Source organism: Mytilus galloprovincialis, chromosome 6, assembly GCF_965363235.1.
Source record: "Mytilus galloprovincialis chromosome 6, xbMytGall1.hap1.1, whole genome shotgun sequence".
Taxonomy (NCBI): domain Eukaryota; kingdom Metazoa; phylum Mollusca; class Bivalvia; order Mytilida; family Mytilidae; genus Mytilus; species Mytilus galloprovincialis.
Window position 1 is genome coordinate 60,556,291 of NC_134843.1, and position 22,294 is coordinate 60,578,584.

The 22,294-nt window shown below is 33.5% G+C and overlaps 1 protein-coding gene and 1 long non-coding RNA gene across 3 annotated transcripts in view; both read right to left on the reverse strand.

The window, feature by feature from the left end:
* The window catches only part of LOC143080022 (ficolin-1-like), a 347,809-nt gene that overhangs the window by 294,412 nt on the left and 31,103 nt on the right, over window positions 1–22,294 (reverse strand). The window lies entirely within an intron of this gene.
* LOC143078238 (uncharacterized) lies at window positions 6,949–20,645 on the reverse strand. Of its 2 annotated transcripts, none has more exons than XR_012979125.1 (4): window positions 20,570–20,645; window positions 10,671–10,770; window positions 7,667–7,799; window positions 6,949–7,399 (listed from the first exon to the last, which is right to left on the reverse strand). It is a non-coding gene; the product is annotated as an uncharacterized LOC143078238 (long non-coding RNA). The 2 variants fall into 2 exon arrangements; XR_012979124.1 differs by having other exon boundaries at window positions 6,950–7,399; window positions 10,675–10,770; window positions 20,570–20,636.

The window sequence follows — 22,294 nt, forward strand, 5'->3', positions numbered from 1 at the left end:
GGCAAAATTTGTTCGGACTCGATGGTATCTAACATCCGGCACAATGACGGAACATTAATAGACAGAAGAAAGCTAGGTTTCTCCTTATTTTCTTATTTTTTTTATGATATCGAAGAATCTATATACATATACAACTGTTTTCTATTGTGATATGCAATATTGTCTACAACCGTTCTATATTAACGAAGAAATAAGTAAAAATGCATGTCAAAATGACGAATTGAGTAAAACTTGCCTCGAAATTGTTTAATTTCTCGTTAAATTGGTCATATTGTACGGAAAGAAAGGTACGAGAAGATAGATACTGACACGGAGATTGCAAAACTTGTTTTTATGAACATCTCAATACTTGTATTTCTGAGTATGGAACGAAAGAAATGGGTCATGTCAAAATGGAACTGGCCGGTTTCGTCAATGTTTACCACCCGGTTTGGTCAAAGATTTCACAATGCATAACCCGGTTTGGTCAAATAAAAAAAAATCATAATCGCATTGCATTATAATAGATAATTTAACTTCAGTGTTAAAAAAGGAGTTTTGTGACCGGGTCGTTGGAAACAAATTCTTTCACAGGACAACGGCTTATTATTTATATGATTAGTCTCAGATTCAAATAAATAATAAGCAAACACTAGAATTCCTACTCTTATAGAACACAAATAATTTTAATTTTATTTTGCATACAAAAATTTTTAACAGCAGAATAGATAGAAATGAAGGTTATAACGCAAATTGAGGTTAAAGCTCTCAAATATGCGTTTTCTATATGAATTATGGAAAATATGTTTAAACTAGAAATTAGAGTTAAATTTTACGGTCTTAAAAAATCGAAACACACAATTGATATGTGATTTTCTCGTACAATAGGATGGACACCTTTATAAGTAATCTAATCATTCTATGTATGTAATCTTTTCTATGATCGTTAAAAATAAATCTTCTTAAGGATAAACGTTGATGATAAGACAAATGTCAATCTAATTAAAAACCGATCTCTCATCGCATGTCGCGTGGGAGATCTAACGAAACCCGCTTTGAGGTCACATGTGAGTGACCTCGTAGGTGTGTCTTTTTCGACCAATGAAATTGAGTCTTCCACGATCTTGGAAGTTTAACGTAAGGCAAAGGGATGTAACTCATTTTATTTACGACGAAATCGTCAGTCATAATAATTCATAAACTTTTTTGATTGGCTTATTAATAGGTCGTCAACTCATTTGCATATCTTTATAAATTCACGACTTTTAGTTCACTCACATGTGACCTCAAAGCCGGTTTCGTTAGATCTCCCACGCGACATATCAGAAACAGGAGCGATGAGAGATCGGTTTTTAATTAGATTGGACAAATGTATATATAAAATTGAGAAAGGAAATGGTGAATATGTCAAAGCGACAACCACCCGACCATAGAGCAAACAACAGCCGAAGGCAACCAATGGGTCTTCAATGTAGCGAGAATTCCCGCACCCGTAGGTGTCCTTCAGCTGGCCCCTAAAATATGCATATTAGTACAGTGATAATGGACGCCATACTAAACTCCGAATTATACACAAGAGACTAAAATTTAAAATCATACAAGACTAACAAAGGCCAGAAGCTCCTGACTTGGGACAGGCGCAAAATTGCGGCGGGGTTAAACATGTTTATGAGATCTCAACCCTCCCCCTATACCTCTAGCCAATGTAGAAAAGTAAAAGAATAACAATACGCACATTAAAATTCAGTTCAAGAGAAGTCCGAGTCCGATGTCAAAAGATATAACAAAAGAAAATAAATAAAATGACAATAATACATAAATAACAGCAGACTACTAGCAGTTAACTGACATGCCAGCTCCAGACCTCAATTAAACTGATTGAAAGATTATGTCTTCATCATATGAATATCAGGTACAATCCCTCCCGTTAGGGGTTTAGTATCATACTATCATAAAATATATGAGAAGAACATAACCCGTGTCATGCCAACAACTGTTTTTTTAGAAATAAATGTGTTTAGTTCCGATGCAAAGACCCTATCAGTGAATCAATGTTAAAGCCAAAATATGCAATCTTTAATGACCTGACAACAGTATCGTAACTATATCCCCCTTTAATAAGTCTATTTAAAGGTTTTGTTAGTTTCTGAGGAGAATACTGACATTTTTGTGCTTTATAAAGAATATTTCCATAAAATTTTGGATGTGAAATACCTGAACGTATAAGATGTCTGCATGTTGAGTTATATTTACGAATTATTTCCTTATACCGGTGATAAAATTTAGTAAATGTTTTGACCAGTTTGTGATATCGAAAACCCTGGTGTAATAATTTTTCAGTAATACATAAATTTCTCTCGCTAAAATCTAATACATGGTTACATACACGAGCGAATCGTACAAGTTGAGATATATAAACACCATAAGATGGTGACAAGGGAACGTCACCATCTAAAAATGGATAATTAACAATAGGAAACGAAAAATCATCTCTTTTATCATAAATTTTTGTGTTAAGCTTCCCGTTTATGATATAGATATCAAGATCGAGGAAAGGGCAGTGGTCATTGTTATCATTAGCTTTATTTAAAGTAAGTTCTACAGGATAAATTTCTTTAGTATACATACTGAAGTCGTCATTATTTAGAGCCAATATATCATCCAAATATCTAAAAGTATTGTTAAATTTTTGTATCAAATGTTGTTTTGATGGGTCTTTGCTAATTTTAGTCATAAATTGTAACTGCATGCATAATCGACATCGAAAATGAATGTTTATAGGAAGAAAAGGATTACAACTACCATGCATCAAAGGTGGGGTCGGGGAAGGGGGTGTGGGGTGCAATCTATACGTCTTCTAGATTCGCTACTTATCTTAAAAAGTGTATACCGAATTAAAAAATTGTAAGAAATAAGAAAACAGGGACACCCGCGAAATCGGATTATGTGAGTTTGATTATGTTTATTATAAACATTCTCATTGATATTTTTAAACAAGCGACACTAAGTGAGTTTCGAATTCATAGCGTTTTGAACTGTTTGTATAAAGCTGCATATGTCAAAAGTTAGAAGGTTTGACTGTAACATATACAAGTATGGAACACAGATCTAACGATTTTTTTTCCCTATTTGCAATACGTCCATTGCCCTTGCCCTTGACCTCATTTCTATATTATTTTTCCTTCGGCCACAGACCTTCATCATAAATTGAATAGCGACCATTTAAGCATTTGTGACATGTCAGTGCGTACACTTAAATATAAATAATATGTCTTAATTTTTTATTGAAAAAAAACCGCCAGTGAAGTTGTTTGCTATGTCCGATCCGCTTCGTGAAATTTGAAATTTTCAGTTGTTACACATTTTTTTTTTAAATTCAAGAACGGTGTAATTTTGTTTGGAATTCTTGACTGTTTTTAGCTCACTTGACCCAACAGGAAAAGTTTTTTTTCATCACTCATACAAATAAATCGATTTGGCCGATATCCTAATAAAACTTATTGACCTTTAATGAAGAGTTTTTTTTTTTTCATTTCATTGCGTTTTTACACGCCCGTCACAATTTTGACAGGACGTATTATTGTATACATCCGTCCGTCCGTCCGTCTGTCCTTCCTTCCATCCGTCCGTTCCTCCATCTATCAGTCATTCTGTCCGTCCGTCTATCTATCCGTCTTTCCTTCTGTCCAGCGTAAACATGTCGCACCGTAACTTGAGAACAGCTTATCTAGTTTTCATGAAACTTAACAAAGTTATTTCTTGAAATGGTCAAACGATCTGTAAACCTTTTAGTGAAAATCAAATTAAATCTTTTTGAGTTACAAAACTTTGTAAGTAAAACAGGAGTGTGTTTTTTTTTAACATGTCGCGCCATATCTCAAAACGATTTATCATTATTGCATCAAACTTTACACACTTCTTAATAATATAAATCTGCATACTTTTTGGTGATGTTTAATTTTTTTTTATTAGGCGTTATTTAGTTTTTTTTTTTGTTAAAAAAAGGGGGGTCACTTATTGTGATGCATCTCAAAACCTATATAAAAAATATCATAATGTTAATGTTAAAAAAATAATTAGATATCAGTGTTTGCTTAAAATTAGTTTGAAGATCAGTGAAATAACGGATACGCCTTTCATTAGGAAAATGTGTAGTACTATAATTACCTATGTAAATAAATGTAAACACGCCAAGTTTACTTTATAATAAATATATATTTAAATTCTTTCGAAAGACAATGTTCAGATCTGTGTTAACGTTGCTTTTCATAAATTGTTGGTTTTAAAATAATATAAAAAAAACGGGTGATATATATAGACGAAACCGGGTGATTGTGTAGAAACAACAATGACGAAACCGGTGTATTTTAATTTGACATGACCCATTTCTTTCGTTCCATAGACAGAAATACAAGTATTGAGATGCTCATAATGACTAGTTTTGCAATCTCCGTGTCAATATCTATCTTCCCATACCTTTCTTTCCGTACAATGTGAACAATTTAAGGAGAAATTAAACAATTTCGAGTCAAGGTTCACTCAATTCGTCTTTTTGACATGCATTTTTACTTATTTCTCCGTTAATATAGAACGGTTGTAGAAAATATTGCATATCACAATAGAAAATTGTATATGTATATAGATTCTTCTATATCATAAAAAAAATAAGAAAATAAGGAGAAACCTATCTTTCTTCTGTCTATTAATGTTCCGTCATTGTGCCGGATGTTAGATACCATCGAGTCCGAACAAATTTTGCCGGTGTGGTTTAGACACAGTGTTACATTATGTGACTCAAGAAAAAATTCTAAAAAATGGGTAACAATTGTATCGAAAAGAGAAAATCGAGTACACCTTTTTATGTTAGGGTGTGTTTGAGTTGAATATTTTGTCTTGAAAATGTACAAAGCAAGAATATTTGAAACATCATCTCGCTTCAGATTCTAGTATTTTATATATTTAATCTACAGGTTGACTTAATAACATAAAAAATCACAGTACTAAAAGATGAACTATATGGGTCAAGTGAAATACCTATCTAATGAGTCATAAAAACAGAGTAGGTGTGTTCGAATAGCTGTTTTTTTTACTAAAAGTACTTGACGACAGTCTTTCAAGTTGGATGATGAAAATGCATATCTTCGAAAAAAATCAACTTTTTGTGTGTGATAACTAAGGTTTATAGTCTTCAACCACTAAAAAAATCTAGTCTGCCCTTCCACGAAATATTTAATTAGAATTTTTTAAAATGTTTATGAATTTTTAAAAATTCCACCTGGCAACCAATTAGGACATAGTTTTAAGTTGAATCAATGCAGACTAAATCATTAACTGATGCTATTAGCAAGTAGATATATTTGTCTTTTATAATACAACTGACATATAAGGATCGTGATGGTGCTATGCGGATAAATTTATCGGTTTCCAAGAGCAAAATTGGCAGCGCGTCATCCCTACAATGGCTTCCATTTCTACAACAGTGAAAATTAACTGGCGTAATGGGGAGATAATTTTGACGAAGTAGATTCCTGACTGGTACAGTGAGAAATTCAAACAAGTGTAATTTTCTGATTTCTGGTTTCAAAGATCTGGTTGAAACTTTTACCCCCACTTGAAATATATTTCATTCAGTCAACTAAGTCTGGTATTTACGTTAATTTGTACACTAATAGGGTAAAAAGATTGTTTTAGGTTCACCGAGTGATTTTCTTTAGTGATGCACTTTAAAATATCTTGATTAAGTCAAAGGTAAGATTAATGAATGCGCTGAATTAAATTTTAAACCATTTGAGAATCTCGATGTCAGCTGAATTAATCATTAAGCAATGAACAAATGATCAACTTACCGTTTAATTCAGTATATTAATCAAATTTAAAATGCGATCCAAAAAGTTCTCGCTTCGAAAATTGCGACTTCCGGATAACGTACAGAATAGTATCTACATTGTGTAAGTGATATATAATTAATATGCACGTGCTGCTTCATGTTACTACATGCATATAGATACAAAGCGGAGCTGGGTAGAAGAGGTCTATTTGAGAAACATCCCGGGTGCTGTTTTGTTTTAAAGTAGGTCGTACACCCTACCCAACCCTTACCCAAAAGTTTAAAAAGGCATGTCTACGGCAAAACATTTGTCCGCAATAGGTGAGAATGAAAGCTAAGGACCGAGATTCTGCTTGATTAAAATTCCAAGTTTGGGTATAGCGAGGATCTTTTTTTTAGCTATTATAAATGATTTCCTTTCACACCATATTTTGAGTAGAAAAAAAACTTTCGTCCAATCAAAAGTACGTGAAATCCACTAGTTAAGATTAACAAATGATTCGTCAAAACAGTTTGTGTAACAAAAATAGTGTTAAAGCACGAGCGCAACTTTCTATACTTGTAACTTGTAATGGAGAAAAATTGCTATTTTTCAGGAATTATTTGACAGGATGCGAGAATATGCAAAGCTATTTCACACAATATTGCAATTTTGCAAGCATTTCAATTATTCAATGTACGATTTTTTTTACATTCTAAAGTGTTGACTAGCGTGCAGCATCTTGTTTGGTATATTGAAAACGGATACTATTGTCTTTAAATTAATGAACAGGAAATGAAACTCATAGAACAGTGTCTTTGACTAAATATTTACAAAAACAGATAAGTTATTGGTTATGCATTAATAAAAACATTTTAGGTACGTTTGAATTGTATGCAACGTTTAGGTTTATAGAAATATCTGATAAGTGGCTGCTAGCGAGTGGTTTCTAGCTTGAACCTTGTCTTGATTTCGAGGGTCTAGCTTTGGATCGTCACCAAAGATTTCGTTTTCCTGGGTACATGTACTTGATAGCAATCATTAATTTTGATTTGCCATGAACTCATGGACATGTGTGGTTTTAAAATGGAGAGAAGAAAATAATGCAAAATACCGTTGTAAATATAATATCTTATTATTAGCCGAAAGCACATGGTACACAGAACCTTATACCTTAACAGCTTTAACGTATTAAGTGAATGCAATAATCGCTTCAAATTTCTTTCCGTTTTCTTCAAAAGTATCCAACATAACGTCTTTAAAGGATGCCTTTTCTAGTGTTTCAATAAATACTAAATGGTCCTGAGGTCCATACTGCAAAAGTCCTTTCTCGCGGGCATGTTTGATTGACTTTATACACAATGTTGTAACCATGAAGGAATTGGGTTTCAAAACCCTATAAAGCTCTCTACAGCATATCAACAGATCTGGCCAGAAATGAAAGCAATTACAATGAAATACACGGTCGAACGTGTCATTTTCAAAAGGAAGTAGAGAGACGCATCCTTTTTGAATATGTAGTTTTCCTTCCCGAATTTCTACTTGTAATGTTTGTTTGGCTGTGCTTATTATTTTGTCGGATATGTCAATCCCATACACTTTACCTTTATTAGCTGAAAATATAGAATTATAATATTTGTAAGCGAGTTTGGTAGGTTGTCATTGATAACAGGTGCATTAGATGTCAAAAAACGTCCTTAGAATTGACTCAATCTTTCAACTTTGATTAATAATAATATATTCAAACGAATAACAGAAAAACAAAAGTTTCTTATGAAGCAATAAACAATAAAATTGAGAATGGAAACAGGGAATGTGTCAAAGACACAACAACCTGATCAAAGATCATCAATCTGTATATCAAATAAGTATAAACTTGCCTTCAACATATCTGCACGCAGAAGTTAACCCTATTCCAAGTCCGAACCCTACTTCTAGTACCTTATGGGTCGGTTCGATTCTACAAAGGTTAACCGCTTTCTCTTCTAAGTAAGTGTTCTTATTCAGAAATATCTAAAAATGTTAATGCATGTTAGTTCACAGTTTAAACATTCGAAATATAAACACATTTTGTATAAATATCCTGCCACGTCCGGTCTGTGTTTTTGTTAGTTGTTTTTCTGCTTTGTTTCGATATGAGTTAAGCCATTTCAACTGGTTTTGTATAATTTGTTCTTATATGATTCTGTTATACTACTGTCCGAGGATATGGTAAGGGTTTAGCGCCAGCAAACTAGTTCAACTGAACCAATATATGTTCTGGATGTGCCTGTCGCAAGACAGGATCCTGTAATCCTGCCGTTTGTTGCAGTATATCATATTTGTTTTCGTTCATTGTTTCGCTCGCACATAAATCAAACCGTTATTGCTCTCGTTTGAATTGTTTTACATTTGTCATTTAGGGGCATTTTAAAGCTGATTATGGGGTATTGGTTTTGCTCATTGTTTAGACCTTACCATAACCTATAGCTGTTAACTTCTATGTCATTTGTCTCTGATGGAGACTTGTCTCATTGGTAATCATACCACATCTTCATGTTTCAATACATATGATATTTGAAAAATCAGGTACAGAGTAATGTTCTAATAAAAATTCAGAACAAGGCATTTTCACTTGCTTTTCCTAGCAGAAACATGTCTTTTGATTATTCTTTATTAAAATCCAAAGTTTACACTGAAACAACTCAACATCTATGTATGAGGCTGTGGAAATTCGAGGTTCATGACTTGAAGGCATAAAAATTTGCTCAGTGCTTGGAGCACAAAAATCGTGCTCGAAACATGAAATACAGCAATTTGATTGGTTGATTTTCGAGTCTGAGTACAAAAATCATGCTCGAAAGTTTTATGACCGTGATGCCTGATATCATTTCTATTTTCGATAACCGACTGAAGATCTTAACATGTCCAAGAGGATTATACATTTTCTTGAATTGGAAAATGCTTAAGAGCCGTACAACTAAAAGGGCCGTACAACTAAAAGGCCATAAACACAACAATCAAAAGGGTATGTTGTCTATTTTATCTGACTGACATAAAATCCCAATAATAACGATTATAGAATGTTTAAACCAGAAATTTATCGTCCAAATGTATCATTTTTATCATGCAAATAACGAAGTACAGGCCACTAACCGGTGGCACATTGTTGGAGATGAAGAATCACTAGCAACGGTACAGAATCCATTAAAATGTGTTTTGAATGGGAAATTTGAAACATAAAGCTGACTATCCAATAAGTAAAACATTTGTGAGCTTAAATTCAAAAAAGGCCTATACAGAGCAGCTAGAGATTGATTGACTTATTGTCAGTGTTTAAAACCACTTTCCGCACTATTGGGTCTATCATGGTGGACAGTTTTATTGGTGGAGAAAGCCGGAAAGGCCGGATAGAACCACCAACCTTCGGCAGGAAAACTGACAATTATTGTCAACTAAGAAATGGAATCGAACGCTTCTGCCTCGTACAGGGAGCAATTTGATATATTTGTTATTTAAAGAAGGGTAGGCAATTTAAAATGGTAACTTAGATCCCCTTAAAATTGTTTCAGTATACGAACATGGGATAGTATTAACTGCACATTGCATATTAAAACATAAATTTTGATACCGATGTTTATCATAATGTAAAACAAAAAGACAGAAAATATGAAAATCTAATTAAATTACAATGAATAAATAATAATATCTAACAGAGTACATGTGGTTATAATGACTGGAACTTGTGTTGTAGATATGGTGTGCATATAGACTTTTCAAAAAATCGTCTTTCAAATATTATGGGCATTTGCAATTGCAGATTTTGTGTACATGCAATTGCTTAACTCTGTTGTCAATGTTCAAGAAACCGAGGTTTGATAGACCTGGTTTCCCAATGTTTTTATAGGACTTACTTGTTAATATATATAATAGTTTTGGTCTGGAGAATTTTAGCTTTGGTTTTTCAATTTTGTGATACACAGATATACTAAGAGGAGCAGAAATATTCAACGTGACCAAAGTTGCAGTCAAAATTTGCCTCAAACACTTACAAAGTTAGGACATAGTACAATGTTAAACCATCGTTATAACTTTGAAGTGACGAAGGTTTACATAGGAGAAAAAGAACAGAGATTTATGTAGCAAATGCAGAATTCTTTTTTATTTGGGTACTTTTAGAATCTTAAACAGTTCGAGTTATATTACTACAGTGTTGAAATCCTCATTGTGAACTGAGACAAAGAACAACCACAAAAGCGGTTTACTTTTAGTTTTACAAGGGCATGTATCGATTAAGTTTCATGAATTAATTCATTTTCTTTTTTTTCATTGCCAAATTTGCAGACGTCATCTTTGTTGTCATTGACAGCTTTGGAAAAGTATTAAAAACCATACTTCAACAAAGACTGAGGATGACGATGATGATTGAAATCTACTACGTAGGAGGTTTTATAATATAAGATAAGGAGATGTGGTATGATTGCCAAAGAGACAGCTATCCACCAATACTAAACGACGTAGATATTAGCAACATTAGGTCACCTTCTACAATTAGTGAAAGCAATAAGTAAAATCACAAAAATACTGAACTCAGAGGAAAATCAATTTGGAAAGTCCATAATCACATGGCAAAATCAAATAACAAAACGCATCAAAAACAAAATGACAAGAACTGTCATATTCCTGACTTGGTACAGGCATTTTCAAATGTAGAAAATGGTGGATTGAACCTGGTTTTATAGCTAGCTAAACCTCTCACTTATATTGTCAACAATACCAAATAGCAAGCTATAGAAGGCTCTTGCATAACAAAATGTAAAACAATTCAAAAGAGAAAAGCAACGCATATATATATTTTAAATATTCATGTAACTAGAAAAGTTGACACTGTAAATGATATTATACCTGCCTTCATAACAATCCAGCCAAAGAATCCAAACTGTGGATGTTTCAGATTTCTCGCAAGACCATTCTTCACTTTTATTTTCAAATATAGTATGAAATCCTATGAAAAGATACATTTACAAATGAAGGGAAAAAAACAAGTGTTGCTCATTTTTACGAATATGTACGCAAAGTGATTCCCACCATGATTTGATATGACAATCGTATTTAAAACCGTGTGTTCCGGAGTGACTGATACACTTTATCAAAAGGGTTGAATACCCTCAGCCAATTCTGAATAATTATGTTAACTTACTTACTTTCTAGTTTATTAACTGTTTATCAAATAGTTATTAAGTAAACATTATATCTAATTGAAATTTACGAAGAAATATTTCAAACCAACCACACACTAATTAGGACCATCTTGGTTCAATTCTCTTTTTGTGTAACCGCCTCGATCGTCCAGTAGAAGGGTGATCACATCGATTGTCGGAAGTCGTAGATTCTATCCCCGGCAAATCAAATCAAAGATAGTTGTTATTTGCTTCATATCCACTAAGCACGTGATATTTAGGAGTAAGAGAAAGACTAATCGGTTAGGATGGGTAGGGTGACATGTCTGCGTTTGAACTCACGGCATTACCTTGTGACAGCATGTTAATATTTCGGCTCAACGTGCTGGTCTAGTACAAAGCAAGGTTCAAACATGATATTCTTGTCCTGAATATGCAGTTAATTTCCCGCAGGTCCTTATTAACATAATTTTTCTAAAGTCTAGATTGAAATATACATTACGACCACAAGTCATGTGTAAATACAGATGTGTGTTATATGTAAATATTGGTGCTAATCGCAAGAATTTAATAAAATTAGGCAGGGGAATATCTAAAGATATGTACGATTATCACTTGGAGTGGGCTAGTAATTAGACCGTTAGACTGTTGGTTTTCCCGTTATATTCCACCGTTGGTTTTCCCGTTTGAATGGTTTTGTTTTACACAAGTAATTTTGGGGCCCTTTATAGCTTGTTGTTCGGTGTGAGCCAAGGCTCCGTGTTGAAGGCGTACATTGACCTATAATGGTTTACCTTTTTTTAAATTGTTATTTGGATGGAGAGTTGTCTCATTGGCACTCACACCACATCTTCCTATATCTAGTAATATTGCCTCAAGATCTGAATTAAGAAGATTCCCCCTTTTTTCTTCCATTGCCACACAGTCACTTTTATATGAAGACCGACTTTTGAGTGAAAACTCATCTGATTTACTTAAAGAGTGTTACTCCCTTTCTAAATTACTTCATAATCAAGGTATATACTCATGGTTCTCATATGTAAATCATATTAGGTCTGATAATAATATTAGCCAACCTGAAGATGTTACTAAAAACAATGATTTAAAAAACTCAATACACAGATTTTTCTTATAATAAAATGCAATATTATATACTAAATCCAACCACTAGTCAGCAAGTGAAATCTTTAGGCTCCTTTATTAAACAGTCTATTTAACTGAGGACAGGGGGCACTTGAGGTCAGTTGTTGTGTTTAATGTTTTTATTTATTTCTATTTTTTATGTAAATTTAGATGTCGTCATTATATTGCTGTTATTACATGTAAATGTCATGCCTTTGGTCCTCTTATGGGTGTAATTTGTGCTTTAATAAAAAACAAATATCAAAACATTTCTCTAGTATTCGAGCCCGTTTAGTTTAATGTAATTATATTCCAGCACGCCAGTATGTAATTTATTGAGTCGCTCCATGCTGCGACATCCGTTTATTTGAAAAAAAATCATCGACAAGAACCTCCATAATTTTCAATTTCAAATGAGTACATTCTTACTAAAGATTTAAGGTTCGTTCTATGTATGCATGAAATATTTGTCATTGGATGTTAAGCAAAATGTTGAGCAAGCAATAATCAATCAATAAAGATACATAGAAGAGAACGTAGACTCCGAACAGTTTTGCATTATCACGGTAGGTATTATAGTGTCCGGCTAGGATCGTGGTTTTTCGAGTGATTCGGTCCATTTTTTTCGAGTGTAGTTCGGCCTTTTCGAGTGATAAACATGCGATTAATTCAATTAACGGATATTTCGTACTTATAGTACTTTTTAACATTACACCACCCATCTTAAATTGAATACTATACATGTTTTGATCAACAAAGAAGCACAATTTCCTTGTATTTAAACAAAAAATTCAGTGTTTGTTATTGTCCGGTTTTTTCGAGAGCAACTGTGAAATCGTCCGTATTTTTTGACAAATGGTCCGGGTTTTTTACAGAAAATTTGAATAAGAAAAAAGGTATGCTGGCCTTTGTTAGTCTTGTATTATTATTACTTTTAGTTTCTTGTGTACAATTTGGAGTTTAGTATGGCGTTCATTATCACTGAACTAGTATATATTTATTTAGGGGCCAGCTGGAGGACGCCTCCGGGTGCGGGAATTTCTCGTTACATTGAAGACCTGTTGATGACCTTCTGCTGAACATTGTCTGCTCTATGGTCGGATTGTTGTCTCTTTGACACATTCCCCATTTTCATTCTCAATTTTAGATTTTAAAAATGACCTTTTTCTAGTTTCTAAGTGTAATTAAGTGAAGGATAATATCATATATTCCGAATAAATCGTTAAAAGCATATTACTACGTTGATCAAAATGAAGCTTTCAGTTTTCAATTAAATGCAAATTTTCTGTTCGAAAAGCGTTCTACAACTACTTTCCAGTGTTCATATAGCAATTACTTGATCCCTTACAAAACGGTCTTTAGAACAGAGGGCAGAGGACTCGTATTCATTTTAACTTCATTTCATACTACATTGTACTTATAATTTAACAGTTTATGATATTTCGTGTGGTACCCCGGAGATTAAAAAAAGGAGAAGGAAACCTAATAGACAGCAGTGAAAAATCAGAAAAATGCTATGTAATAAAAGATATTCTTCAAAAAGAGGCCTGCACCCCATTTTTTTTAAGTAACCGAACTGGATTATTTTATTATAATGCAAAGATATCAGAAAGTTCTCAAAATCATTTTCTTTGGTGGTCCTTAAAGAACATCTTCTGGTCCTCACCATTATTTCTAATGCAAAATTTCGATGGTTAAACCCTTCGGACTATTTTACTATTTATACCCGTAAAACGGATTGAAAGATGTTTCAGTTCTAAACCAATCAAATCATCGCTTCTTCCAGGTAGTTAGGTTTAATGCTAGAAGGTGCTTTTCAAAAAGTTTCATTGTCACAGGCGCTCGTCTATGTTATGTACCATAAAGGTATATAGGAAAAAAATTCTGAGACGAGCGCCTGTGTTCATAGTATATGGATATATATGTAAGTATGCAACGTATACCAGACGTTTCTTAATCTTTTTAAAATAAATCTGTTACCAAACTTGGCTGTGTACATCTTCGCTAGCCAAGGGTTACGATCCACTCCCGCTCTCTCCACTCTTGGCAGATTAAGCCAACGTTTGTGAAAACAATGTTGCGCCATCTATCGGAAGATTAAAGTCACGTCCATTCCGAATACATTATTCTTGACCAATGGTAGCACTTGAACTCTTCAATTTGGAGGTCAAAAAACGGTAGCTTCTAGATTCCACACACTTGGTAAAGCCGGAAACGAAAATATACGTCAACATTCATGCATGTTTGCATGAAACATACACAGGAACTTCTATTAGTTTATTAAAAACATTCAAGTTGTCACTAAATATAGTCGTATGTTTAGGGATGTAAAGACTTGTTGCACAATACACAAATGGCTATTGTTTACACTACAAACCATTAAAAGTCTGAAATGGCCTATATCTGTACTCGACTATACTGATTTTTACTTGACCAGTCTGAATTCGTCTGAGATTTACTTAATAATACTCGACTGTAGTCTGAACTATACTTAACAGTCTGAATGTGTACTTGACCAGTGCTTGACCGTTTTATACGAGTCTGAACTGTACTCGACCTAGTCTGAACCGTACTCGACCTAGTCTAAACCGTACTCGACCTAGTCTTAACCAAAACTAGACCTATTCTTTGTATCTATTAACTGAATTTTATCAATTTAGGATTTTTTTTTTTATAAAAATGAAATTTAAACAACAACTTGAAATTAAAAATGTATTCAATACAGTATTGAAATTAAAATTTCACAATAATCAATCATAATATAACTTCAACTCAATATTAATCAACACTTACATAATATTATATATCAACTTTTAAAATATAAATAAAACAAGCTGATCAAATAATCTACAAAAAATGAATTGTTACTAATATTTTCAATATTATTCAAATTTTATGAATATTTCGGAAGTATTTTATGGTAATTGAACTATTTTCACCATTAACTTAAGCCAAGGATTTGTATTTACTTATACAAATCCTTGATAACCTTTTTAAAAAAGGGAATGTATTCAAAAGTAACAGTAAAAAGATTTTTAAATTAATTTAAGTATTTTTATTCAAATTAACATGGCATACATAAAGCACTTTAATATGTTCTAATTAACTCAGTACATGTGTGTTTACAGGTAAAAAGAAAGCCCTATTTTCTTAAATTCGTGTATTACTTATCTAGTACATACATGTATATTCGAAAGGCCTTGTTATTTAATTTAAACAGGATGTTGCAATTTTGAATCAATGTTATTTAGAATTTAATACCTCTGACCAGGTGTGATCTTATTTATGAGATTGCCCCAAGCAGAGGTTATACTTTATATTTCACCACTAATCAGAAAAATAATTTTATTCATTTATTTAATTTTATCCCTTTTTGATATAAGTTATATATAATATTTTTTTTTTTATCCTAAATATAATCAGAGATATTTTTCTTTTATAAGGTTAAAATCTTTTATAAATTTTGTTGGTTGTTGTTATATATGTCAGTTAAAAAGAAATTTATTTAAACAGTTAAAAAAGTAGAGGGTTTTTGGTCTAGTATGGTTCAGACTGGTCGAGTATTGTTCAGACCTTTGGTTAAGTATGGTTTAGACTGGAACAATAGGTCGAGTACATGTCAAGAATGGGTTAAGACTGTTTCAGACTGGTCGAGTAATAGGTCAGACTATTTTCAACGGCAAAGATAAGGGTCAAGTACGATTTAGTACAGTCAAGTATGGTTCAGACTGGGGTCGAGTAATGTCAAGTAAAAGTCAGACCAATTCAGACTGGTCGAGTAAAAATCAGTACAGTCGAGTACAGATATAGGCCATTTCAGACTTTAATGGTTTGTAGTGTTACAAACACCTTCTACATTTACACGTGATCATGTTATAGACGCTTTTTGATTGGATGCAGCGAATTTCGACTGCAACCAATGACAATCATTATCCTGTGTCTCCGAAATGTTATCTCAATCCGTCAAGGGTAGAGAGAGCGAGAGTGGATCGTAGCCCTTGGCTAGCGAAGATGGGTTATGTACTGATTGATACAAGATTTATTTCAGTACTATAGTAACTGTTGTAACTAGCTTTGAACAAAATTCCAGTTTTTGCAAATACCCTTAGTTCGATGCTTTGCGTTTATTGTTTTAATGTTAGTTGACCGGTTGCTTTTGTGTGTCTCGTACCGATCTTTTGAGTTAATCTGGTTGCAACTGATTTGCGCAGGTTGTTCTTATATTGTACCGCTACACTACTGCTTCAGCTTCGGGAAGGATTGAGCTCTCACAATCCCAGGTTAAGGGATGGTTGGGATCCCGCTAACATGTTTAACCCCGCCATTTTCTGTATGTATGTGCATGTCCCAAGTCGGGAGCCTGTAAGTCTTTGGTTGTCGTTTGTTGCTGGGTTACTTATTTGTTTTTCGTTCACTTTAACTTGTACATTAATTAGGCCGTTAAGCCCTGGTCACAACGAACCCCCGACAGCATCCTGGCGCTGTCGTGGGACGAAAATTGGACATGCACCTTTTTTGTTCTACGATTTTTTGTCGTGTCACTGTCTTGGGGCTGTCGTGGAAATGTCTTACAACCGTCGGGCGACTGTCGTGCGATAAAAACATTGTCGTGAGTATCAACATAAACCATTTTAATCAAACAAGCGTCGCACGACTGTCGTACGACAATCTCACGACTGTCGCAAGACAACGTCGTGATACAAATACCAAATATCGTACGATGCTCGCACAACATTGATTGTCTGTCGTACGACAGTGGAACGTTCGTCGGCCAACATACTTTCGTTTTATTTAGAAGAATACAATTCGGCGGGAATGAATGTATGGAAAGGCATACCTTTTACCGTTTAAAGAGGATGGCTATTCCATCAGAACGAGTATACTTGGCCCTGCTGAATAGGCGCCTGACTCTTACAAGGGCAAAATATGGTTCTTTAAGCGTTGATTCGAGCCCGTGAACAGTAAAGGAACCAGTGAAACGACCGACGTTGGTTGGAAAGCCATGGATCGAACGGCGCTTGGTGTGTGGGCAGTATAGTACACTGATGCAAGTGTTGGAGCCGGAATCTGCCTGTGATTTCGTTAGATTCATACAGATGGAGCCTGGCATGTTTCAAGAGGTTTCTATGAGAGTCGCATATCAGTGGCACAACAGTCGTACGACAGTGACACGACATGAAAACCTGAAAATAGCCCCAAACAACTCACGAGTGTCGTACGTCGTACGATTATCGCGCGACTTTCGCACGACTGTCACACGACCGACTTGCGACAAACCCACGACAGTACAATTACATTTTTTTTTCTGTCTTGTACCCATCGTGGAACCATCGTGGACATGTCGTAGCTGATGTGACCACTCGAAATATTTTTTTGACATTTTGCACGACAGTGCCACGAAAGCTATTTTATAGATCTTCGATGACAAAAAATCGTACTATCTGTTGTGACTGGAGCTTAAGTTTTCTCCGTTGAATTGTTTTACATTTGAGATTTCGGAACCTTTTATAGCTCACTATGTGGTATGGGCTTTGCTTATTGTTGAAAGCCGTATGGCAACCTATAGGTGTTAATTTCTGTATCATTTGGTCTCTTGTGAAGAGTTGTCTCATTGGCAATTATACCACATCTTCGTTTTTATATCAACCCCTGTCATATTCTTTATGACCCTGTCCTAAGTCAGGAGCCTGTAGTTAAGTGGTGATCGTTGGTTCATGTCTCAACTCATATTTGATATTTTTAAAATTTTTTGTTTTGTTTTGAATAAATAGGCCGTTAGTTTTATTGTTTGAATTGTTTTACACTTTTAATGGCCTTTAATAAACGACTCTACAGTAGCGGGTTTTGTCATTGTTGAAGGTTATAAACTTGCCTATAATTGCTTACATACACTTCATATAAGAATATTTGCCTCTGACATTAGCAATCATATCCCATCTCTTCGTTTTATATTATATTACCGACTTTTTATCTCGAGTTTTCCTGAACATTCATGACATATTTGTCACTGGGCGTTAAAAATTAGAATCATTTAAACTTGTGTTAATTAAGGCAAACCATCTGATATTTGTTTATTTTTTGGGATGGGGGTAAGAGAATTTCGTATATAAATATGGTTGCCCGGTAAGAGCAAAACAAAAATAGGCATGATTAGCAACAAATTAAAATGAATAGTAATGCCTTCTTTCCTTGTTCATACATCATCTATTGATTTAAAGTGACTACAAGCCCAATCATTGAGTGTTGAAAGTAGCGTTAAACAACAATGAATCAAAATCCCTTCCCTAGAATTTCAAAAAGTTGTCCGGGTAGTTCTGATATTTATCCATCTTATCATCCTATAGGACACAGGGATGTCCTACTAAGTCTGTCATACCATAAAAACGTTTAAAACACAGCTCACATAACAATATATCTTCATTCATAAATTTATTAATGTCATTTAGACTAAACGACGCCATGTTTGTTTTGTGCCTCTTCCGTCTAAACCACCTACTTGAAAAGAAAAGGTGGAAGATGGCCAGAAGATCTTCCCAATGCAAAAAAATAGAAATGGACCTCTTCTGGCTTAATACCGAAGAACAAAATAACACGCCCCTGGTTTCATTATTTTTGGTTTAGCGGACGGTGTCGATAATAGTACTGTCTTATTTGTAACGGCAAAGTTTATTTTTGAGTTATTTGGGTCACAATTCCCCCTGTCTTCTGTTTGTTTTTTACCAGGTCCTCGTTGCCTAGACATCTCATGAAATTAAGAAATTTTCCATGAAACAATCTGAATCCAACTTGCCAAAAATTTCTTGTAATTGTTGTGTACCTCATTTTGCAAATATTTTCAACCAAAAACCACTTAACGACGTCTAGAAACCGCAAAAAAGGAAATGTTATTCTTGGGGAACTTGTACTGTTTCAAAAGTTTAAAAAAAACTTTCTAAATTTTCTCGTCTATCATCAGAAGTCGGAACATGAGTTAGTAGTGAAGAAATTGTGTTGTCACTTTACTTTGAAATCTGTTTAATGTTGGTTGGTTATCACTTTTTTATTGTTCTCTTCAGAATTTTGATGTTTTCCAAAGTTCAATTTTCACCTGGTAAAATACGTACCATAGAATCTTCTGGTCGTAACCAGATAGATTGACCAGTGCTCCGAACGAATGACATTGTAATGTTTTGATAGATATCAATAGTGTCCATTTCTTAAGCACTTTTCCCTTATTGAAAGGAAATGTTCCTTGAAAGTACTTGATTTGACATTTTTATTTATAGTTTTTTAACGTAAATACACTAACACATATTATTTTAAGCTATAAAAAAATGTGAATAATCACTCGATAAAAAACGGACACACTCGAAAAAGCCCGGACTGCTCTCGAAAAAGCCCGGACATAACAAAAAGAATTTAGTCTCAAAATGTCGTTTTCAATGCAATAAGAATATGTTTTGTAAAGTGTCTGTATATCTAAGGATACATAGATTCCATGTATGTATTTCCTTCGACATTTACATTGGTATGCGTATAAAAATGGGTTTATTCTGTATTATGGAATAAAAGCATTGTAAGGCTAAATTGAACTTTTTTAACGAAAAACAATGTCAGAATGGTAATAACTTTTTATTTTAAACACTAACAGACCTTGTATAACCTTGTATATTAACCTCATACGACAAGCTTGTGTATCAGGTCTTGTCAGAAAGGAAGTCTGTTTGTTTACATTTTTTTATCACAATCACTCGAAAAAAGTGGTCACACTCGAAAAAGTACGAACAAATCACTCGAAAAACCACGATCCTAGCCGGACACTATAAAAAAAGAAGATGTGGTATGATTGCCATTGAGACAACTATCCACAAGAGACCAAAATGACACAGACATTAACAACAAAGTCTGCGTACGGCTTTCAACAATGAGCAAAGCCCATACCGCATAGTCAGCTAAAAAAAGGCCCCAATATGACAATATAAAACAATTCAAACGAGAAAACTAACAGCCTTATTTGTATAAAAAATGAACGAAAAACAAATATATAACATATAAACAAACGACAACCACTGAATTACAGGCTCCTGACTTGGGACAGGCACATACATAAATACTGTGACGGGGTTAAACATGTTAGCGGGATTCCAACCCTCCCCCTAACTATACCTACCGTGATTATAGAAAACAAGTTACAAAACATCATTTTGAAACGGTTGCAAACTCCTATTAAGCTGATAAAGATGTGATATAAAAAGTGGCAAAAAGTTAAAAAAAAAAAAAAACATTATTTTTTTTAATTAAATTTAGAATTGTATGAGATTTTTTTCTTAGAAACGGATAAGGCCTTTATTACAATTGTTCTGTCTTATATGCAGTAAAAATATCACAAAAATTTGAAATCTTTCATCTTGATGTTGAAAATAGTATCTAGCTGAAAAAGATTATTAGAAAGACTCCTGAAACTGACGTAGCATAGGAAATCTTAGATCCATACCAGACAAGCATGAGAAAATTATTACTAACCCGAATAAGAAAAGCCAGACATAATACTAAAATATCGACCATGATTCTTATGTCTCCACTGGTTTAAAGATAAAAGTTATATAATCGTTATGTAAATACATAAAAGTCAGTACTATCTCTCAACAATGGATAAAAGGTATAGTTGAATAACCTACTTTTTTATAGCCGAAATGTACTTTGCTTCAATAAAGAAATATTTAATATATTATGATAAAATATATTATAGTTCTTTTAAAGTTGTTTGAGCGATATTTCGGATTTTTAAAGAAATTTAACATGCAATAGGAACTCATAGAACTGCATCTGAATATAGAAAAATCATACCTGTATACCACATTCACTTCCACAGGTACAATCAATTAAGATTTGTAAAATACGTCTATAAATGTATAGATTGCTTGTGAAAAAAACGTTATTTTTTCAAATAATTTCAAATCACTTTCTCGAAAACCTGTCGTCAGAATTCTGTTTAAAAACGATAAGTTATTTCTATGAACATTCTTTTTAGTAGAAATCTGTTAGTCTCGAGTGAAAAAAAGCATCCCAAGGTAAAACGTAACATCATCAGCCGGCTGCAAAATCGTTATTGTTTATGTATGTTTTTATAAATCTTACAACAGTGCACTTGAACAACGAATTACAAATGCATACGTACAATCACGGTAGGTATAGTGTCCGGCTAAGGTCCTGATTTTTCGAGTAAATCGGTCCACTTTTTTCGAGTGTAGATTCGGTTTTTTCATGCGATCAGATCGATTTAATGCTATTTCGCAAGTATAATAGTTTTATTCATGACTGTTCATCTTATTCTGAATACTATGCATATTTTGAGCACAATTTCCTTGAATTTTGCTTTAAAATCATCTTTTTACATTAGCCGTGTTTTTTCGAGAGCAATATTTAAAACGTCCAGGTTTTTAACAAACGGTCAGATTTTTTTAAAGAGAATGTGAATAAGAAAGAAAGCATCTTTGCATTTAAATATTTTTTCTATTTTATACCTGTAATTTAGTGAAGAACAATATTATATACTCCCAATAAGTCACGAAAACATATTACTATATCGATCAAGTTTAACCATTTTCGACTATTGCTAATTTGCTGAACTGAAAACATTTTACAATAACCATGCAGTATCACGATATATAAGAAATCATTGTGTCCTTTTTAAAACGGTCTTTAGAACCGAGTTCATCATACTGCCTTTGATTTACAGTCACTAATATTTTACGATTGATATATATATACTAGTCAACAAAAGTAACGATACACAAGTTTGAACTCAAATTTAGCATAAAATATAATAAATAGGAAAAACTGTTGAATTATCCAATAAAAAACATTCATTTGCAAAGCAAATGCATAGTAGTAAAAGAATCTGACCAAATTGGAAAGTGACAAATACCGTGTTATTGAATACAGGGGTCAAATTTATTTTGCGGAAAATGTAGACAAAAGTCGGCACTTAATTTCGAAGATGAGAATTAAGTATTCAAATATCTGCAAAGGAATTCAAAATTTTAAGCAGACCATGTTTAAGTTTAAAGTTTTATGCTGCTCCATTGACATCCTATAGAAATAACTATATAGTCCTACACTTAACCTAACTACAATCTTGAAGTCATGCAGCAAGCTCTGTTCTCTTATAAATAAAAAAACAAACATCTTATTGGCAAAATTTGTGCCACCATTTGTAGCGCTATTTTATTTCTACTTAGTTTCATA